This window comes from Lepeophtheirus salmonis, chromosome Z (genome assembly GCF_016086655.4).
Source record: "Lepeophtheirus salmonis chromosome Z, UVic_Lsal_1.4, whole genome shotgun sequence".
NCBI classification, from domain to species: Eukaryota; Metazoa; Arthropoda; class Copepoda; order Siphonostomatoida; family Caligidae; genus Lepeophtheirus; species Lepeophtheirus salmonis.
The window spans coordinates 21,421,755-21,440,412 of NC_092584.1; the positions used below are offsets into that span (position 1 = coordinate 21,421,755).

Sequence of the window (18,658 nt, forward strand, 5' to 3'; positions counted from 1 at the left end):
AAAATAATTTCTTTGTCCTATCAAAAGTTATTTTTTAGAGGCGAAATCTTTGTCAATTCAGAATTGGGGCCATGTACACGTAACTTACGACTCAATTTGGACTTAATATCCCAATCAAAGACTCGATACCTTGGATTCAAAAGTGAGTTCATACTGAACTTAAGAAAAAATCAACACACTATGTTCTTGAAATGAGCTCAAAAGTAACCCAAAGACTCTGAACTAGACTCGATGACAATATTCAAGGCCTCTAACTACTTGATAGCAACGTTTGCTAACTTGACTTGCTGTGCTGCTAAAAAGATTAAACGTTTTCCCACCCCTGACATTTATTGAGACGAAATGATACACATATGTAACCATGTGACTGAGGGTCTTGTTATTTATTTTTAAAGAGGGACTTTGAGAAAGCCCGTATACTTAATGGTTTCTTTGCCTTTTTTCTATTCATATATACCAGTATCACTGCAAAAAAAAAAAAAAAAAAGTAAAAAGAGAATCATGCAAAAATAAGAATGCTAATAAATATGTTGAGACACAAAACAAATGTTGTTACTTCTTTTTCCCTCGCCGTCTTCTTCTCTACATAATATTCATACGGCTCTTCTAGAAGAAATCATCATTCTCTCAAGTGAGCGTGCCATTTATCGCTATCTTCTTCTTCGATACATACACAAGATAGCGAATATTTTTCGTCCCCCCACTTTCATCTTTCTCCATAGTATTTTTCTTAGCTCAGTCGTTTTAGAAATAAGCAGTCAACAAGTCGTATAAAAACAACTCACACAACATACTATGAAAATTATAGTCTTCTTCTTTATTAACATCTGCTTATTCAATATCATTCAAGGTAAGGTTCAAGTCCTTCTATGTACATATAAAACATGATATAACCATCTCGTTTACCAGCTCAAATGGCTTCCTTTAGCGTCTTCGTTTCTATTTTTTGTTGTCTCATTTACCATTTTTTTAAATAATAATATTTTCCTTGGAATATTAAAAAGAAATGATAGTTTGAATCCTTAAAGTTACAAATATACCCCTACAAATTAATGCTAACAAGCTTAAGCGTAAGAGATGGGTAGTTGTGTGCCGGAGTCAATTTATTCTGCTCAGTCTACTATTAGGACCGGTTTTTAGGACTTACTTCTTGGGATCCCCCTTACAACTGTCGGTCCTTGAATTATTTTTACAACTGTAGGGGGTATCAGATTAAGAGCATTGCACAGATCTTCCAAAAATATTACTGATTTTGTTATAATGAAAACATATTATAATTCTTCTAAATTAGGGTAAATATTAAATTTCTGTTAACTAAAAGATAATGCTTCTAGAATGGACCTACCTTTAGCCTAAACATATATGTTCGCGGTAATAAACAGCTCTGATCATTGTGTAAGACTCGAGTGTATCCTTCGTTCACATAAGTTCTTATAATCAAATCATATTCAGCATTACATTTTAGTTGACTTTACTTTGATAATTAATAGTAAATGGGTACTCAATGACGTCACTAGGATCCATTTTATTTTCTGTATGGACCGACAAGTGTGAAAGAACGAGAGGAAAATTAAAAAATTATTCAAAATAAATGTTTCATTGTTGTCGAAAAAGATACTAATAGTTCTAATTCTCTAGGATTCTTCACACTATATCAATCCGGTTAAGTAAGGTAATTCATAAAATCTCATCATAAAACAAAAAAACTCTTATTATTGGCTCTTGTAACCTAAGTAGTATTATTATAAATTAAAAAAATATATACACATTGTGTTATAAACTTCAAATAACATTCCTGCATATATACATAAAAAAATTGTCTAGATGAGAAGTTCATTTTTTTTACTTCAAAAAATTATAGGATCGACATTCTCGAAGAAAATTTTTTTTACAAAAAAAATAGCTAATATCATTTATTCAAATTGTAAAAGAAACAAAAACCTACTAATATTTTTATCCAAATATATACATCAAAAAATTGTCTAGATGAGAAGTTCATTTTCTTTTACTTCAAAAAATTATATAATCGACATTCTCGAAGAAAAAAAAAAAAAAATAGTTAATATCATTTATTCAAATTGTAATAGAAACAAAAATCGACCAATATTTTTTGTACTTGTTAAAACTAATGTTATGAAGAATATTGTTTTCGAAAAAATAACCCTCTATTACTGGCTATTACAAAAATTATGTAATAAAATGTTCCAGAAATTGAAAATAATTTCGATATTAATGAAGTTTTAAAATGTATCGTTTTCTTAATATTTCTTTAAAGAAATATTAAGAAAATGACTGATAATTCAGTTAAACACCCATTTTTAATTGGCAAATTTATATGCAAACGTATTACCGGACAAATTTCTACGAAATTTATCCCATTACCGTAACCATATTCCCTATGTGTTCATTTTTTTGCACTGGAAATAAAAGAAATTACAATTTTCACCGGTATTTTTTTTTTTGCCCATAACTTTTTTTGATTTTGAATAAATTTAGAAAACGTAGTTATTCGTAAAGGGTTTTTTTTTAAGCGCCAATTACTTTTTGATAAATAACTCAGACCCTTATCTAGTCTCCTTTAGCTGCAAAAAACAGTTTTTGTTATAGCATACGCCACCCTTACAAGACCTCTTCAAAAATCGACACCACCGTTGTAGCCTGTCCAAGCTCAAAAGAGGGACCACTTCAAAATTTCAGCCTCCTAGATTCAACAGTGCAGTAACGTATAAAGGCCATGTATACACATCCTCTTTTATATATATAAGGAAAAATAAATTAAAAGTTCATCAAATAAATTTCTTTTATAAATATATTTACTGAGATATATCGAGCATAAAATCAATATAATATGAAATGCTTATAATTAGACCCACAACTAAAAATAAACAAACATTTAAATAACGCAAATACAAAATTGTATAAAATATCCAAATACTAAATACTTCGAAACAGAATAATTAATCTGTAGATCTTCCTGGATGAAAGTGTTCATTCTTTACAAACAATTATTTTTAAACTATGGACGTATCTAGCCAAATATATGTTACTATGTCAAAAACATAGTCTCAGGAATTACAATTGAAATTTGAACTATATATTGCAATAATTACTACTTGGACCCTCCATGAAGTATTCAATCATTTGCCTTTTCCTCACCACAGGCCTGGTTAATTCTACATTTCATTTTATGACTAAAAAATTTTGGTTCATGATCATAGTTCACCGTGAATACTTTCACTATGTGCTTCAAAGTTGTAAGTAACTCAATATATCAGTGAAGTCAGTAGTGCAGAGGATTGAAAGTGGTGTTAAATCACTTAGTAAACGATGCACACCTTGCAACAAATAGTTACTCTTAGGTGTCCTGTGCATTTAAAGTAACTCATTTCTGTTATAAGTCTATGCATGAACGACATAAACGTTTTGTATTATCAAAAATGTATATTTAAGGAAAACCTTCTTACGAATTTGTATTGAATTACTTATTAATATTTGAGCTAAATTGACATAGTCAAAAAATTATTTTCAATTGACATTTCTTTCAAAGAAACACCTTTTATAATAAAAAGTATCTTATAACAAGAAATTGTAAAAGTCAAATTCTTAACTCTATGGAGATAGCATATTGGGAGCAGGAAAATGCAATTACCCCCTTAAATTAGGGATTTTTTTGCTATTTCAAAAAGTCAGAGATTGATAGATCATCAAAAAATTGTCTTTTCTTTATACAAAAGCCGTCTTATTTTAAAGTCTTTTATCAGAAACGATTAATAAAAATGTGTATTCTTAATTTTTGAACAAGTTAATAATATTCAGGCAAATTTGAAGTTGTCCCCAAAAAAAGCTTACTTCTATGGATAATGGAGATTGGATAAAAGCAAGTCAATCTCCCCATCAATTTAGGGGATTTTTTTTTGCATTATATAGTCCAGAAATGAATATAAAAAAATCCATAAAATTATTTTCATTTTTTTAAGTAAAGATACTTTTATATAATATAAATATTCGGACTAATTTAAAATATGTCATTAAAAAAAATTTTTTTATAAAATAAATATTCGGACTTAAATAAAAAAATTATCATCAATTACCCCTGTCAGTTTATGAATGGATATTTTTGTAAATAATATATGCAATGACTTAAATAAATAGATAAAAAACCAATACGAATTTATCACTTTCATAATGAAAAATCAACATACAATATTCACAAATGGATTAATTAATTACTTTCTTCTGTATATGTATAAAAGTGGGTCTGTCCTTTATAAGTGCCCAAACCGTTGAACCTAGGAGGCTAAAATTTTGTATTGTCCCCTCTTTTGAGCTTGAACAGGCTAAAACGGTGGTGTAGATTTTTGGTGAGGTCATATAAGGGGAGATTATGATATACCCGAAATCCAAAACCATTTTTTGAAGCTAAAGGAAACTAGATAAGGGGTTGAGCTATTTATCAAAAAGTGATTGGGGTTTTTAAAAAAACCTATACGAATAACTACGTTTTCTAAATTTATTTTAAATCAAAAAAAGTTATGGGTTCAAAAAAATTTTTCCAATTTCGTTTAATTCAGGTACAAAAACATGAACTTTCAATGGAATATAGGATACGTAAATGTAATAAAGCTTATAAAAATTGTCTAATGATTCGTTTGAATATAAATTTGACTCATAAACACTAATATTTTACTAAAATACTTGTCTTTTTCTGAATAATTTTTGATTTTTTTTTCTCTTATTTTAATAATTTGTTCATTAAACGTCAATTTTCTCTTTTTTAATCATTGGTTCATTAAACGTCAGTAAACAATTTTTTTAAAAGAAATGCCACAAAACGATACATTTTGGACAATTTTTTTAAAGATCCAAACTTAAAAAATAGTATTTTCTATTTCTGGAAAATTTTAAAACATAATTTTTCTGATATTTGTACAAATGAACCAGTTATTTCGATTTTGGAATTTTTTGAAGTAAACAAAAAATGTATTTCTCATCAAGACCATTTTTGATGCATATATGCTGATATGTTATTTGAAGTTTATTACACAATATATATATATATTTTTAAATTTATAATAATACGACTAAGTTTACAAGAGTTTTGTAAGCCGTTTTTTGATGCAATTATGAGGCTTTGGCAAGGATAACCTTCCAATCCAAGAGAATTAGAATTATCAGGATCTGTTTCGACAACAACAAAACATTACTATTATAATTATGAGTATATGTAATAATTAAAAGTATTTTCTGAATAATTTTTTAAGTTAATTTGACCATTTTTGATGAGATTTCCCTTTCCCTCCCTGGCCCAAGTAACGCCGGCTAAACATTTGCTCATATATATTGGTTGGATCGATAGGAACGTCTGTTGAACAAATTTCCTCCGAATTAATGATTATGAATCATGAAAATGAGTCATTTAATTAAACAATAAAAGTACATAGCTCACATTATAGCTCCGAGTATTATAATTAATAAATGATACCTACAGACAATCGAATTGTTATCTGTTATAATAGTAAGAGTTGTAGAAAATATGAGCCTAAAAGCGTGAGAACATTTTTTTTTTATTGTCCAAAGCTATTTGCATTAATTACTTCTAATTTTAGAGGAAAGAAAATCTAACATTAGTACAAAACAACTACTAGACGATGCAGGGGCGTTCGCAGTAAAATATATACATAATATTTTTTTCTTTGGGGGCGGGGGAGGTTTTATTTTGATTTTTTTAATTCAAAAACTATTTTTTTTTGTAAAAAATTTAATATTTAAACATTTGTGTTAAATCGTGTTTTTTTTTGTAGCTAATCTAATCAAACACCATGACCGGACTTCTCTCAAAATTTTCTCAAATTTTGAGGGTTAATATATTATTCTACAGTTTTATTTTTTTTTAAAAACATGCTTTACAACTCTGGTAATAATATATATCTTTACATTTTTTTCTTACAGCAAGAGAATTGCCGGATGACTGGGACACGAATTTTACTGACCTAAGAATTGAATGCATCGCAAAAATTCGTAGTAATCATCGCTACTACTCCGAACTTCATCTCCCAAAGCTTATCCCAGCCCTGAAAAGAATTCATTACTTAAAATGCCTCCGTCATAATCTTATCACAAATGAAAAAGAAGAGGAGGAGTCATTTCTTTTGGAAAATCATCTTGAAGACCGCTTTGCTTTCAAGTATGGAAATCTCTCAGAGTATCCCATGAATAAAAAAAATAATAATTTTGTCTCCATTGAGAAAATGAGTGAAGAAACCCTTGAAAAATCACGGATCTACATAATTTCAATCTATTCCATCATTACTTCATTAGCCATGACGATATCCGTAATAATCGTCGCTGTAATGAAATATTCAAGGAAAGAATATTGCTCCAAACACATGGCCTCTCCAAATATCTATTCAAGTACTGCAAGTCTTGTCTGAAATTGTATTATGCGTCATTTGATAGCCTCAGATCTGGCTTGAGACATACTTTGGCCTTCACGATGGTTACATATAATCAAATATAATTATTTATGTATAATTAATCAATGTCTTTTCCAATATGGGTTTGGTGTTTACTTTATGTATGTTGAGATGTGCTCCTGTGCTTCCTTGCAGGAGACAAATCTATGTTTTCGGCTTTTAAATCTTAAGCAGCTCACTATACAAAGATGTGGAAATAGAAATTTCTACCAGTGCCTGTAAAATAATAATAAATAAATCAGTTATGTAGGGATGTTAATATTGGCTACATTAAGGTGTGTGTTCATTGTAAAAATAAACTATGAATCATTTTGCAATTTCCAACGATTTAGCGATAAAAAAGGATTTTTGGGACGTCTCTCAGCAGATAAGTCGTCCCTCAAAGCTACCATGTTTTAAATAACAGTATCTCAGTTGGTATTTCTAGACTCATTTTAATTTATCCAATATTTGTAGCCCTTGTAATAAGCATAACTCCTTCACTCTAGAGTTAAACATATTGAGGACGGAAGGGTAACAAAAGAAGCGAGACACCCTAATATCTTTGTAACATAAAATTTGTATTTATGTCGAAATTTTGTTTTCTTCTTGTTTTACGTTGCAGCAAAGTATATTTTTTACTACATACAAGTATCGTAGTATCAGTACTTATTTATTCTGTCCAGTACAGTCCCTTCTTATAGGACCATTTCTATCAGTTCTACGGACCGGTCCTTCCGTCTGTCAGTACTAAAACTTTAAAAATAAAATGGAATAAAGTTTGGAGACATAGTCAAGGAGCGAACTTCATAAGTTTTAGGACTCAACTGGACGGGACTGGAGTGCCAGGGCTAAGTAAGGACTGGCACAACTCTACTTACATGTACAGCAGGGACTACGTCAGAGCGCTCCCTGGTTGGTCTATAAATATATTTGGTTTTTTTATTGGATGTTATTTGAGTATTGATATGACACAAACTAAATAACTCCAGGAAAATTTCCTAGTTTTTCAGGGAAATAAATGAATATTGCATCTTTAATAGACTCGAAATTAGGATCCATCTAAAGCTGACAATTTTAAGTCAATCAGAGATGAGAAAAAAATGATGATTCCTTGTATAATAGTCATGTCCGCTCTGACCCTCAAGACCTCTAATAGTAAACCTCTAAAATAAGCCGGCTGCCAACTCTGATTTTATTATTTTTAAACGCACCAGTAGATAGTGTTTATTTCCAGCTTCTTTTTTTTTATTAAAAAAACTGTTCTTTTAATAATTGCAAAAAAACTAAATTTTGTGGAACATTAATGAAAACTAACATTATTTAATTTCATGTTCTTTGTTCGTAAATTAATTTGTGCATATATACTTTTAGGCCTATATATAAGTAACCAATCAAATTTAAAATTAAATAAAAATAAAACTACTTCATATTAATGGGGTTGTTGGATAAATCTCCCGTCTAATCTTATTTTTCATTCTATTAACATAAAAAAATCAATAATAGTGTCTCCTTTGATGGATTCCTACAAAGTAAGGTATTATTTTGGAACAAAAACAGAATAATACTTGATAAAAAGAATACAATGTTATAAAAGGTTATTTGAAGACATCATATTTATGATACTATCAGCGTAAAGCTATGAGTAGAGATGGGATTTGTGTAATAGAGATAGAGGAAGTGGGAACGATAATTATGCTATTATTGAATTAAGACCATTGTTAATATTAGCTACTTGTTATATGATTATGGATGGGATACAATGTATTGCTTCACTGAAGAAGTGAACCTTCTACATTTAAAATGACATTTGTGAACATAAATAATTATAATTATATTCTGATATATTTATTTCATTACGCAGATTTAAATCAATTAGCACCATGGATGAATGAGAATTCTTCTTTCTGAGGGAGATGTTAACACCCCAACGACTTATTAAATAATGAAAAAAAAAGAAAAAAAAAGAGCACACTCATCAACCGTTTTTCATTTTTTTAAACCCTATAATGTATTTGTTATTTATACATATCCCATCTTTACATATGATATCTTTCTGTAGTGCACACTACAATCTTCATTCAAGTCTCAGCTGGTGATGGGACGAATCATGTTAATCAAAGAATCGGTTTTTGCGTTCTTAAATCGGTATCGCGAAAATGATGTTTAATTTGCAATTATGAATCTTATGTATTATTATTATTTATTAATACTGGTATTTAACTATTTATTACTTTTCCAAGTTATGGAGAAAAACAAAAAATTAATTATATCCGTTAAGATATAAAAAACAGACATTTTTTTTTTTTGTGAAACAAATTGAACACAAACGAAACGTGAACAAATGTGTTCCAAACACATGCAGTCGATGCAGATATTGTTATTTTTGGGGAATAAGTTTTGTAAAGGGATTTAGGAAAGCTTGTCTGTGTAAAATTTGCATTTAGAAAGGTTGTTATGGGATTACTCATCCTGAAAAAAGGCCCGCCCGGCAGAGGAATCGCCTTCCTTTATTTAATGTAAATATTATTTATATTCAATAAAGGAAGTTGCTTTATTTTATCAAATATAATTTTTAGAAATTAATAGAAAAATTGTATTTTTAACTATTATTCAAAATGTTAAAGGATCAGAATCGGCGCTGGGATTTTTTTTTTTTTTTGCAATCGTTCCATCGCTACTCTCAACCCTTCTCCCCCAAAATCAAGAGTATATGACATGATTGAGGCCTTTGATGAGGAGGGCACAACTAAAGAGGGCAGGTCATTCAACAAGAACTGATAAAATTCGTACTAAAAGGTTCATAGCTGGCATGAAATAATCAATTGGCACTCATTCAGAAACTATCATGGAAGAATGAAGTCACTGATAGGCCGCCATATACATTCATTCAGCAATACTCGTAAGGCCAAGATTGTTTAAGAGATCTTAGGACAAAATGTGTGGGATTTTTATTCTGGATTCTATTAGTGTTGCGTCTTGACGAGGGAGAGACGCAAGCTTATTTATAATAGGAGAGATCCAGGATGACCGAGAGAAATGAGGAGAAGAAATGACGTGGAGGAATAAAGCTACACACTGTTTATATGCTCATGTGTATTCTAACTATACTCTAATATATTTACAAAAGACGATACTATTTATAACACGTAAAACACAGTACTTATAATACATAGACGAAGAAGATAAAAACATGTAAGGAGATATTAAATACATAACAATTAGCAAGGCAACAGCTCAATCCCTGCAATTTTTACTTGCAGGTTAGAGTAGAGAGATTGTCTGGAAGAATAATAGCCCCTCGGTTAAAGGCCTTGAAGGCTTCTATCGTCAAGACAATTAAAGAACTGGATCTGCACGAGGGACCACAGGCATGACAAACATTCAAGCACCGTGTACAGATCGTGATCGAGAACAAAGGCTTTCATTATGAATTTATTTGTTAACAGCTATGGATTTTTCAAAATATATTTAAATAAAAAAAGATCCTGTAAAGTGTGAGATACTTGAGGCTGATAAAAACCATATTAAATGTATGTAAATTGTATTTGACTAATTTAATTTTTGCCATGATTGTTTTAGCTTGGGCTCTGAACAATATTGAGTCTGGCATTTCTCTGGTTGACTCTTTGATTACTTGTCTATATTTGGTCATCTATTCTGGATGTTAAAGGAGGAGCCCAGGACTTTTGTCTTCAACTCTTTTGTAATAGAACATTTTGCTAAATATACTTATAAAATAAATGAAGTTTGTACATCTTTGTTATTTATTTTTAGTTTAAAGTGATGTTCCCTTTCAAATTTTTAATCAAATTATTTAATACTATAAAACGCATTTTTAACGGAATAATGATTGAATCATACTCCATATTATGACTCTTCGTCAATCCATTCATGAGTCTTTTCCAGTATGAATACTCCATTATGTCTAATGATTAGTGTTTCGTGGAGAAGTGCACATTCAGATCGTTGTCGTGGTTGTTTATTGTTAATTTTGGTGTCTCTGTCGATTCTAGACTAAACTTAATATATATCGACTTCAAACACAATTCCAAGGTCATATTGTAAATACTATAATAAATCAATTCCTTTTGGAGTTTTGAAAGTGGGTCGTAAGCTTTTCTGCAAATGATCTGAAACATACCAAAACTTGTGAACTGGCAAGTGGTGCTAAAAGGATGCAACTAGAATTGGCTCATCAACATTCCTTGAAGGAAGTAACTGATTTCATAAAATAACTTGAAAAATATAATTGTACAAGAAAAAAATACTTTACCAAAGAGGCCTTAACTTATACAGAAACCGTCGAAAAAAATACTCACCTATCAAATGAAATAATTCAACTAAAAAATCTGTGTAATGATTCTTTCCTAAACTGGAGAGTCCTTCGTTATAAAATGTACTGTTTCTTTATAAATGCCTTGTATTGATTATGTTAATGATATACCTTTGGATTGCTATTATCACATAATTTCCAATCCACTCATGTGTAATGCGTTGTATCCATGTCTTTTCAATGTTAGTATGCTCATAAACATTACTCTGTATAAATATTATAACTTCAAAATTTGTTCATTCCAAGCTTATTTTATTTCTTTTTAGATTTAAAAAAATAAAAAAATCAATCATTTAGAAAAACAACGTATTTTTGATTCGTTTGTCCATTATTCTACGTCTCATTACGTCATTTGTTTTCGATGTATACGATAAAAAAACTCTTCAACAATATTTTATAATTATTAATGACTAAGAATAGCATTCTTTATAAATTTGTTGCAAGTTAAAAAAAGAAATTGACTTGCTAATGGAATCTTTGGTTTTTAATCCTTGAAGATATATTGTCTTGATTATACATACATATTTTAAAATGAAGAATAAATAAATCGGATTCAACTTCAGTAAATATTTTTTACGGAACTATATTGCAAATAAATAACGCAACCTCTTCCATAATATATATGATAGTTTCTTTCATTTTTGAAAGAAAAATGATCTGCCAGTATGCTAATAATAGCTATTTTTTTTCAAAATTCAAAAACCAAGGCCCCAACAAATATATATATGTATGTGTGTAATCATACCGATGCCCCCATTTTTCGTCGTTCAATCACGTGTGATTGTTTTCTCTACAAGAGTAATATAACAATTTTTTATATAAGGCTATTTACCAATATTGGCGGAGGCTGCCATATTGGAGGAAATTTTTTGGTAAGGGAATCTTTTTCATCGCAATTATATTTCTGCTTTAAAGAGACCAAGAGATCCATTGGGATGTGTGCTCAAATCTTTTGTGGACATAATCAAAAAAAATTATTCGAAAGTTTTTGTTGATATAACGAAGAATCCCAACATGGAGAAGAGATATGTGAGAACATCAAGTCCATACTATCAATATGTTATACTTGGAACTGATATTATAAATGGATATACTGACGACTTTTCCCCTATGCTTCTGCAACACAAAGTGTTCTTTAGAAAGCGACTCCCACTTGCGATTGTGGAACGACTGTGGATATAACTCATAAGAATCTTGGAAAGAAACCTTTTTTTTTAAAGAATTTACGTGACCCTGTGTCTTAGAAGTGGGAGGAACTTACAAAAAATCAGCTAACAATATATGATATTTGTGTTCACTCTATTTTTTTTTTTACCAGGAAGTTTAAATTTCCTCTCATTAGACATGCCAAGCTGCACAATGTGCCCGTCCCTTGGTATACGAAAATGAATTTTTCTAATGCAGAAGAGGTGGTTTCTGCGTCGTTAAGTTATGACGGAGAGATTAGGGAACTAAATCTATCTCGTAATTGGATGCATAGCCTTATGTCTTACACTTCCCGAATTAATGATGCAAGAAAATTCTCAGCTCAATTTCAGATAGCCACAGGAATTTTGTTTTTAAAACTCCATGTAAAGATTGTGGAAAATTGTTCAATACTATTAGACACGCTTTTTCGGAGTGTCCGCAATTACATATTCTGAGTGCATTTATTAGTTTAAACCTGAAGTGTCTGGAGGACAATAAAGTTAATATAATAACGGCAACAATTCTATTCGGCATGACATCAAAAAGGAACGAAAGTACTCCTAAAGCTAGGTCGATAGGGAATGCTTTATTAAATGTAAAGAGTTACCTAGCTAAGAATATAACTGTTGGAGAACCCGTGGTTGCAGAGTATATTCGTGCGTTTTAATTTAGGTGGTGGCGAGATATGAATCGTTCGAGTTGAAGATACCTAGGGGGATCGAGGGTACTTGGGACTGGGGCTCTGATATCATTAGATAACATTCATCAAACGAATCAAGTCATTCTTGGACTTTGAGAAGATACTCAAACTATTTAGAATGAGCAAAAAAAAAAAAAAAAAAAAAGGACGAGCTAGTTGTTGGCTTAAAAACAAATTTGCTATCAATATTTTATTGATTTTAGATGCTAAGTTTTTAAATTTAGATATATGAATATTTAATTTTTGAAGGCCTGAATGTAGTGAAGAAATTTAAAACTATAATGTTTAATGATATTTTTGTAAATGGATATTCAACAGAAAATTTTAGATATAATTTTCATTTTGTATAAATTATTTTCTATCAAAATAAAGGTTTAAAAAAAAAAAAAAAGAATAAAATAACAATGATGACAGATTTGGAAAATTATAAAAAACATTTTCATGTTACAACTTCAAATGACGCTCCTACTTCCATCAGCATATTTTCAACGAGTCAATTAAATATGTACAAATATTTATAATAAGATTGTCGGTTTAACACTTGGTCTAACCTTTGGTCCTGGAGTAAAAGATTCGTGTCTTTAAAGAATAATGAAAAAGGAGTTTTAAATAAAAACCTCTTCAGGCACTCAAAAACGAAAGGAAAGCATGCACGGCACTAATTTTTCACTCAGTATCCAAGCTTATTATTTAAGTAAGAAGGGGGGAAATGCTTAAAATCAGTTGGTGGTAAATTGTTCCTTCCCAACTGCTGTGCTTTTCTTTATTGTAAGAAATCGTTCGCAACTAAACAAGCTAATTATTATTCTGTCAATTGGCTTTAAGAACATTTAAAATGAATTATTCTAAAAATATCCTGTGTAGACAAAAGTATAAGTTTTTATCACCCCCCTATGGATATTTCTGTCATAAAAATGGAATATTAATTGGTAAATTTGTATTATTTAGTAAAAAGGCACTGTGGAAAAGTTGCTATTAAAAGTTTAAATCTAGTTGAATAACTTTAATGAAATGTAATGTATTTATAAAAAAAAAGTTTATTCAAATTTTTAGTATTTTAACACAAATTTCAAAAGTTATTGAAATTCCTACCCTCTTCTAACTTTCAACCAAACTCTTACTTTTGCCCGTGATAACAAGTTTTATGGGTCGCCTAAATAGTATGTAACACAAAAGTTGATAATTTTGACTCCTTATTCGTTTTGATAATAAATTAAATATTTTGGATAATAATTAATAATAAAATTCAATTAAGTTCATTTAAGTTTTGGAATCTAAAATACTTCCACATAAGTAAAATTTTGTTGATTTATACTTTATATATTAATATTCAGGCATGTAACAAAATGGATTATTTATTTTTTTTGTCGATGATAAAGAACATTAAATAAGCTATAAAAAATTACTCTCTTCTTTTTTACATCCACAAAAGGGATGTCAAAACCTTTGATTTATGTTAAAACTATGTCTTATACAGATAAACTTAGATTAAAGGATTTGCAGTTAAATTGTGATAACGTACTTCGGGCCACAAAAAATAGAAATTTTAACTGAAGATGTAAATAGTAGTTCTCAAAATCCTCGTGTGCATGCATTTATTAAAAAGTATATGTTGCTAATACCGGGAGGTCTATTGAAATATGAACACTTACTAAATCAATAATTAATGAAGGTTGAGTGATTGAAACATAAATAATAAGTGAAAAAAGCCTTTGCTTTCTAGTTTTATGTAAAAGTCGAGAAAAGGACACTTGAATGTGATCGACAAATTCATATTCACGCACTTCAATAAGCAAGTCGGAAACCTTGTAGAGGGACAAGGGATCTGTCAAAAGATCAAATCCAATAAAACGGCATGACAACCAAGTCTATTTACGGTTTCATTTTTTACATAACCAAAATACTTGGGATTTACCACTCGATTTATGAGTCATAATACTTTTACGAAACAGAAATGCAAGAAGATTAAACGTCTGACAAAAAAAACGTGATTAATTACTATCTCAGTGAAATATATCTACGTACTCCTAATTTCAAATTTCTTACAAAAAAAAAAAAGGAAGTTGAATTCCAATGTCCTAATACTTAACATTTAAAATTAGGTGGCAAAACGCACTTTTTTGCTTGAGGGAGTTCTTAATCTTAGTATCCTTTTTCCTACAGCAAGTGTTGTTTTTTATGATACAAAAGACGTTTCCACTTAATCATTTTGTGTCCTTTTCCTTCAGATCGTCAATAACATAACTTTCCATAATTTAATCTGTTCATTCAGTTGAAAGAGTGAATCTTTGAAGTTTGGATGATTCGCTTTAAAATGAACAAACGTAGAGTCTAACTTCTTTTTAGCCGGTTGTCATTGATTTTTTGAAATTCACTATGGCTTTTTGAATTTTTTTTTCAAAAATATTTACTATTTTGAAATTTTTTTCATATAAATTTTAATTTTTGGATTTCTTTTTAGCAACATTCCAAAAACCAGGGGCTCAGCCCTCCAAAATATGTATAATTCTGTGGATGCCCCTGTCACTGAAGCTAAAGAAACTTTGTGCTAGTAAGGAGATCCTTGGGTTAAATAAACATTTTATAAGTGGTACATCACTAAAAAAAGTTTGAGAATCCCTGTCTGAGGTAATCGCAGACTATAATTGTCATAATATTTTTTTCATAATTTTTAAATGATTTGTATATATATACATATATATATTTCGATGTACTCTATTATAATATTGTTTCAAAAGTGTAGTGTTATATTTGTATTTGTTCAAAAATTCAAAATTTCTTCTTGTAGCAATTATAAGATGACCTATATTTATATATGTACTAGCAAAGGCTTACCCGGCGTTGCTTGGGCCAAGGAGGGAGCGGGAAATCCCATTGACAATGGTCTATAATATTTCTTCTTAATTTTTCAACCCCTTCGCTGAGGGCCAGCTGTACACCATAAGTATTACTATGAATAAAATAAAATAAATGTTTTGTAAACTACAAATAAGATACCAACATATATGTATGAAAAAAATTGTCTGGATGATAAGTCCATTGTTTTATTTTTGTAAAAAAAAAATGCCAAGTCATAAAAACGAAGATCATTCCAAAAAAATTTTGTACTAATTATGCAAAAAATTATTTACATTGTATTTATTTGTAATTGTAAAGAGGAACACAAATCTACCCATTTTTTTTCGTAGTTGAGAAAATACAAAAGCTATGAAGAATAATGTAATCAAAACAAATAAACATCGATAACTAGTTCATTTTTGCAAATATTTTATAAATTATGTAATAAAATGTTCCGGAAATTAAAAATACTACATTAGTCTGTCAAGGTTCTCAAATTTTATGTCCAAAATGTATCCTTTTTATACATTTCTTTTTAAGAAATACAAAATTGACGTTTGATGAAAAAATGAGTGAAAAAATTGAAAAATTATTTAGAAAATGCTAGACTTCCAGTTGAACATTAATTTTTATGAGTCAAATATATATGCAAACGAATTCTCGGAAAAATTTATAATAATCTAATTTTTCAATTGAAGTTCATTTTTTTTGCATCTGAATAGAAACTAAATTACAATTTTCACGATTTTTTTCCCCATAATTTTTTTGATCTTGAATAAATGATGAAATTTACCACTCGGCATCGGGGAAATAGTGTTTAATTTACAATTCTGATTCATATTTATTACTGTTCGATGTTTGGAAAAAAAGAATGGCCCAGTTTTTACAAGAAAATTTATTATTTAAACTTATATTAAATTTTTCAATTTTTTTATCTAAAAATTTGAATTTTCTGTGAATACCCCCCTCCTCCATTATAACATTATAATTGTGAGGACGCCCCTGTGACTGATGATTACTTTAATCTCTAAAACGCTCACTATTAAAAACAAAACAAAATTAATTTTTACATACCAGCGTTTATATTCAATTCAAATCTTAACATATAATTAAAATCTACAGTAACTATTATGACAGACGCAAGAGAGTAATTACGAGGGCTGGACATCGAGCGAGTGTTTGTGTAAACAGCAGGAGCGATACATATATTACTTTTGATTAAAAGCTATGGGTTTAAAGGATAGAATATCACGTGATGCTGGTATAAAAATGAGAATCTTCTTTATTTCATATTAGACTGGAAGAGTGAATATAAAAAGTAGATGAAATTGTCAAATTCAGGAATATCTGATTTACTTTGCGAAAATCCTAAAAAAACTTCCAAATTTCTATATTATAGATTTATTAACAACACCTTTTGATTATCACTTAACCCGTAGCAGTAGATGACTATTAAATTTAGACATTCCACCTCCAGCCTCTCCAGTTTTTTTTAATGAACTATGATATTGGGGGCTGGCTAAACAATGCACCATCTCTAAAATACCTTCAGGACGGACTGCAGTAGGAACCTAATCCGGCAAACTATTGCGAGGGTAACAAAAGTGTAAGTTATTTTATACATGTTACCGTACTGATTATATATTTTATAAGAAGTGTAGCAATCCATGTTGTTTTTTTTAAATTAACTATTAGTAAATTTATAAATTAAGAAATAATGGTAAATAAAAAACACAAAAAAAAAATGATTGATTATAAAGAAAAATATGAATTAGAAATTTTAATGGTAGCTATTCAAAGAAAGTGAAACAAATTAATGATAACAAACGACACTAAATATTACAAATGGATTCAACAAATTATCAGGAACAAATCGAAAGAAATTTAAGTTATTAAATATTACGAATGGATTCAACAAATTATTGGGACAAATGTCAATTATATATATAGAAGAATAGTTAGACATTTTTATACGAAAAAAATATACTAATTATGAGTAGAAATAAAATCCATCTTTTTCCTACCATACTTCAAATTCCATGTAGAAACCTCATTTTTGTCATCTAAGTAGTTTGTCTTAAATAAATTCTAATTCAACATTTTGGAATCCATGGAGTATACTCAACTCTTAACCCGAAGAAACTTATGTTAGACAAACTATTTACACGCTATTTGAAGCTAAAAAAAACCTTTGACACCATCCATGCGTTGTTCTTGAATATATTACAGTAGTTCTTTAACACCATATCTCGGAGATTATGAACATTTAGCTATATGCTAATCCTAAATTTGAAAAACTAGTTTTTAAATTAATTTTTGAATATTTAAATGCATGAATAATAACTTACCCAAGTCTTTAAAGGAAAAAAATGATGCTAAAACAAACTATTTGAATGGCTCTAGCTTAATATCGAGTCGTAAATGTTCGACAATAGTCAAGCTAACAAGTTAATAAAGTCTTCTTTCTAACGAAGTAATGACCTCGGTAATTGGGTTGAGATTATAATTAATTATTGACACTTCTTCATAAATAAACTTATCATTTATCATCTCTTTAGTTTTAACGATAGTTGGTTTTTTTTCCATTCAGGTTGTTTAAATATTCCTTGATTACTTCGAAGTTATTAAAGTAGTAATCAACTGCTTTCAACCAAGTTTCCTAGTATGTGACGATAGGTGCTGGAGGTAAGGGAATTAGGTAAGAAGCAGTCAAGTTCCGTTTTCTTAGCCCGGTATTCAAAAACATTTTTTTTATTTCCGAAATGAGGTCGTTTGTCTTTGGGAATTCTTTACGTGCAAGTTCAACCAGGGTATGGAGTCCATGAGCTACATAAATAATATGTTTCAATTTGGGGTAGCTTCTTTTGAGGTCTTTGCCCACTTTTTTACAGTAGGCCACTCCATTCGGGATAAAAACCACTAACTTATTTTCATCAAAGTCCAAACGAAGAGTTAGTTGAATACTCTGAACAACAAAATTTGAAACATTAACGGCATTATCAACTTTTATGTATATCATGTTGATTAGATAAGAACGACCCAAGAAAGGACCATTCAAAGGACCCATCAATTGATCGTTCCCGGTTGTATTTAGTCTCATCAGCAGCTATGAAAATATCCTTATCTCCAACCTTCCTTTTAATT

General features: G+C 29.6%; 2 long non-coding RNA genes across 2 annotated transcripts; both read left to right on the forward strand.

Moving 5' to 3' along the window:
• The first annotated feature begins 551 nt into the window (after nucleotides 1-551).
• Nucleotides 552-7,905, forward strand: LOC121130370 (uncharacterized). Its single transcript, XR_011783853.1, has 2 exons — nucleotides 552-850; nucleotides 5,950-7,905. It is a non-coding gene; the product is annotated as an uncharacterized lncRNA (long non-coding RNA).
• A 1,228-nt stretch (nucleotides 7,906-9,133) lies between these two features.
• Nucleotides 9,134-10,200, forward strand: LOC121130361 (uncharacterized). The gene is made up of 2 exons (XR_005868705.2): nucleotides 9,134-9,647; nucleotides 9,716-10,200. It is a non-coding gene; the product is annotated as an uncharacterized lncRNA (long non-coding RNA).
• The last annotated feature ends 8,458 nt before the right edge of the window (nucleotides 10,201-18,658 follow it).